Here is a 5501-nt window from a genome sequence, read left to right as displayed (position 1 = left end):
CCCCTATGAGCGCAAAAAAAAGAAACATGAACACAAACCTAATACACAAACACTTAGTACATGATCACCATCAACTGAAATTATATCTTGTGCACACAAAAATCTAAGACAACCACCAACAACAAACACCCATGCTCACTTACCTCAAAAACCACTAATATCAAAAAACTCATGTTTGCCAATATCTAAGCGCACTCACCTCACTACCACCAACACACGATGTCACACCCCACAGGACCGGCGAGGTCACCTCGTGGTCAGTGACATCACACCCAACCCACCTTGTTCCAACCTGTTGTACCCACAAAATCTAAGAACACTATAACGAAGACGATTACCAGATTCTATGACCCCACCACTAAGATCACAGAAAACACTCATTTTTATAAACATTTACACAAAAATCACGATCACCAATTCCATATCATGTTTACCATCATCTATCAACACTCATCACCAAGATCACCAAAAATCTAAGATCATGCATCTCAAAACTACTATGATCACAGAAAAAACACCTTTTTTTAAACATTCTCACAAAAATAAGACAAACACAAAAACACCACCGCACTTCCACCAACATCTATAACATAACATGAACACTATAACATATCACCATCACCAGAAAAAATAATACACAGACACCTCACATCTTATACATTTCAATCACAAATTTAAGACATGAGACATACACACCAAATCTAAGACATTCACCTCCAACTAAGACATACACCAAAACCAATACTTGACATATTGACAATAAATATAAGATATAAGACATAAGCACAAAAATATTACCATGACATGAGACATTATCAGAACTAAGTCACACACCTCCAGCTAATACACAATCACATTACTAAGTTCATGTTAACTATTCTTCAACTAAAAATATTAATACAATTCACCCACCAAATTTATGTTATAATCATCAAAACATAAAACTGAATTACACATTTTCTCAAATTGAGCATTCATACCACATTTTTCATTTCTCATCTATGTTACATATCACATTTCTCATTCACATCATCTCTAAAACATCCTTCATTATTCATTCGTAAATCACTTAGAGATATTTTATCCCGACGACCCATCATGACACTAGGAGCCAGAGTGTAGGTGGTGTTAGATGGTTGCTCTGTGTCCTACTATATGATGGGTCGTCGGGGATAAAATATCTCTAGGTGATATACGGATGAATAAGGATGTTTTAGGGATGATGAGGGTGAGAAATGTGATATGTAATATAGATGAGAAATGAAAAACGTGGTTTGAATATTTAGTTTGAGAAAATGTGTAATTCAGTTTTATGGTTTGATGATTATAACAAATATAATGGGTAAATTGTATTAATATTTTTAGTTGATGAATAGTTAACATGAACTTAGTAAAGTGATTGTGTATTAGTTAGAGGTGTGTGACTTAGTTCTGGTAATGTCTCATGTCATGGTAATTTTTTTTGTGCTTATGTCTTATGTCTTATATTTATTGTCAATATGTCAAGTATAGGTTTTGGTGTATGTCTTAGTTATGATGTGTATGTCATGGAGGTGAATGTCTTAGATTTGGTGTGTATGTCTCATGTCTTATTTTTTTATTTTTTTATATTTTATTTAAAACGTCATATTACTAAATATAAAAGTTGAACATAGAAAAAACATCTGCCTTAACAAATAGGTATCCAAACAATAAAACATAAAACACAGTACATCATATTTCATGATCAACATTCTGACTGTTGCATTATACACGTCAAGCAACCTAGGCCGTACAACCTCCAAAACTGACAATGGAGATAAGAGCTCTGTGACCCAAAAGGTCTCCCTACCACTAACAACAGATTCTGAAGACGTACATTAATTACTCATGACAACTACTATATAAGCTGATAGCCGGACCTGTATCATATCTGTTCAAATACATAATTTACAATACATAAAACAAATGACAAAAGTACATACCTGCTATAAACCATCGAACACAACCCCCATATGTCACCTTTATTTAGCAAACATTAGTTCCCCTTTTTACACCTACCCTGACCATCCCCTAAAACTCTACAACCCAAAGGTGCCCAACCGTAATCATGCCACTTACGTCTCACAGTACACAGGACAAAACCATGACGATATGAATACCAGATTTAACAATACTGACCTAGATATGTAATGAAGTGTCACATGACACTGAGGAAAATTATAATTATGTGAGACACAATATGCGAAAAAATATTCTTAAAACCAACACTTTTTTCTTAATATATGCTCTGAAGTACACAAAATTAACTAGAATGGTACACCCTACATCAGTGGTTCCCAAACTGGGGGTAAATTACCCCCTGGGGGTAATTTAACCATTTTTGGGGGGTAATGGAGGGGTGACAGAAAAAAAGTTATGAATTCTGAAAATCAAGAAAACAATGCGGTACCCGGTATGAGGATTATTGTTAACTTAGTCTTAGTATATAAAGTTGTAAAGTAAACCTATTATAAGTAAGTAATAAAGTTAAACCAAATAACAATAAACATCAAAAACTAATATACAGTATTAGAAAAGAAGAAATATATAGCTAAGTGTGTGGAAACCCAAAAGTATTTTGACAAGTATGCTTCAGGACAAAAGTCACTCAGTAGCCCAGATCGACCTGTCCAGTACACGTCACTCACTTCCTGAGGCTGCCTCTATTTCACACTGTCAGTTTATCTGTGAGCATCAGCCGAGGTAGACATAAGCTGGTATGTATGTGTACTGCCCTGTGCAGTATATAGTTAGTATTTACCCACTGTTACTGTGAATTTGTAGCTATTATTAATTTTATATATAATGTATGTGTGGTTCTTACGTTTTCAATGGTTTTGCTAGGATTAGCAGAGTATGCGAGGCTGTATACGTTCACGTTTAGCCATATATATCAATAATAACAACATTTTGTGAAAAGGGTAACATGCTTTATGTGGCATGTTAAATTGGGTAACAAGCTGAAAAAGTTTGGGAACCACTGCCCTACATGAACTCAATGTAGTTGGTATAATCATACATTCCAAAACACTTTCTGCATCCCATCTTAAGACCTGATACTGCACATGAACTCTTTTTTAATAACTCTTTTTTAAGTACAAAACGTGAAGTGATACAAAAACGGGCTTTACAAAACCTGTCACACGCAACATACAAGACAAACACAACCACACTTTACATGCCCTTCCAATCCACACAATCTCTCTCGAAAACCTTACATCAAGCTCTCACCCCCCCCCCCCCAAAAAATAAAGTGACCTCTCTTAAAGAGAAAACAGTCCCTTACCTATAATTAGCAAACCAAAATAAGGAGTCCATTGGCTGTAATTTTGCGGTATGACTCAGGAAAAAGTGTTTTCCACTGTTCCCCATAAATGAGTTTATTCCTGCAGACCGTTCGATATATACCTGCCGCAATGGCCCTAATTCTAATCCTTCATTGTCCTCTTCGCTTCCGGGCTGAGTGGACGTGCTGCGCAGGCGCTCCCGATTCAGTTGATTTTCTGCGCAGTTTACCTGTTTTGAGCAATCAAAATGGCGGACAGACATGGACGTAGGGTGAATACTGTATGTGTGGAATTAGTACGTGGGGCCCTAAGCAGTTCTACCTTGCAGGTGCTACTCCCTACGATTATTCGTGATGTGTATGGGATACCCAATGAAGAGCTTTATGGTGTGGCTGTTAACGGAGTTAAGTATAGTTGACAAGTACCACGAGAAGAGGATGGCCGTGAATGCAGCAGTGGAGGTATGTCTACATGATGTATCCAGCTATGTGACATACGTAAAAGTAAGGAATGTGCCTTTTGAAGCTACAGAGTATGATGTGGTTGCGGTATTCCGTCGTTATGGCAAGATTCATGCTGCGGAATTGGGAGTGTGGAAGGATGGGGCTTATGTGGGACTGCCCGAAGGATCCTTCAATCTGAAGATGACGCTACGGCAATCAATTCCTTCATATGTTTAGCTGGAAGAGTTCCGAACGCAGGTATACGTATACTATGCAGGACAGAGGCGGACTTGTAGGCTGTGCGGATCATTTGATCATATGGCAGCCCAATGCCACAGGAAACCAGGACGGAGGGAACAAATGCCAACAACGGTGGATCAGCAGTTGGATCCTGTGGTACAGGAGACAGATGCGGCTGAAAGGTAGGCATCATACAGTTGGAGTGAGGAAGTGGATAAAGCAGAGGCGGAGACGGTCTCTTGTGCTACGTTACCTGTGGGGACGGGGCCTGAGCAGACGACGACGACGACGACGACGACGACGACGACGACGACGACGACGACGACGACGAACGATGACGGTGAGCCTGTAATGCAACAGGATGGAATGTTGGATGAGGTTTTGAATAACTTCCTGAGTGAGGTGGAGGGGAGTCTGGATGATGAGCAGCATGGACGCTCATTGGAGGATGCTACAGTCTCATCGGGACGTGGGAAGACCGTGTGCAATGAGGGGAAGAAGCACACGGTAGTGGCTGAGGTGCACAGAGCGTGCATGGAAGAGGAGGTTACATGTGGAGACGGAGGTTCACGAAAGAGAACAGCTGGGACGTCTGATATGGATGACGTTTTAACGCCAGGGCAGAGACCTGGGAAGAAGGCTTGGAAACCCAGGTTGGATCTCCCGGAGAGTGGGTGTAGTGGTGCTGAAGCACTGAAAGGTTCAAAGGTTAAGGGGGGGGTTGGGGGACTGGACAGGCAAGGTGACAAACGGGGCTCTAGTCAGCAGCCAGGTCAGGCAGGTGCCATTCCAAGGCGGCGGGGAAAGCCGCCTCTACTGTCATAATTCAAGGTTGTAACGATCAATGTTAATGGCCTGAGAGCCGAGGTTAAAAGAGTATGGGTGGAATGGTTTTTAAAGAGATTTAATGTAGATATATGTTTCATTCAGGAGCACAATTATAAGTTTGGTTGTGAGTTGTCTTTGAAAGGATATAAGTTGTATGTGAGTGGCTCTTTGAGGTTAAAAGGTGGGGTTGCTGTGGCTGTAAAGGAAACCAGTCCATTGCGTATTTTGGGGTGGGAGGAGGGGGGGGAGGGTCGTGAGGGTGGAGGGGGAATGGGATGCAACGAGGGTTTGTTTTATAGGAGTGTATATGCCGGCAGATGGCAACGCACGAGTTAAGGAGAACTTTGTGAGAGAATTTTTGATGTACTATTTAAGGGGTTTACCTTTAGTCACTGTAATAGGGGGAGATTGGAATTGTGTTATTAGGGGGGGGGATGTGGAACCGAGGGGGGCGGGGTGTATGTTGGGCTTGTTACGTAATGTGTTTGGAGACGTGGGGGTTTTGGATGTTGTGGGGAGGGGGGGTTGGCAGGTTGAGTATACGTTTGTCAGACGGGATTATGCTGCAAGATTAGATAGGATCTATGCAACGGAAGCTATACGTGTGTTGGGAGTCAGGACTTTTGATGTGGGGTTTTCTGATCATAGGGCAGTTATAGCAGATCTTGATTGGGAAGGTATG

Source organism: Cherax quadricarinatus, chromosome 90, assembly GCF_038502225.1.
Source record: "Cherax quadricarinatus isolate ZL_2023a chromosome 90, ASM3850222v1, whole genome shotgun sequence".
NCBI classification, from domain to species: Eukaryota; Metazoa; Arthropoda; class Malacostraca; order Decapoda; family Parastacidae; genus Cherax; species Cherax quadricarinatus.
The sequence above is the reverse complement of the archived record's forward strand: the minus strand, read 5'-3'. Positions refer to the sequence as shown.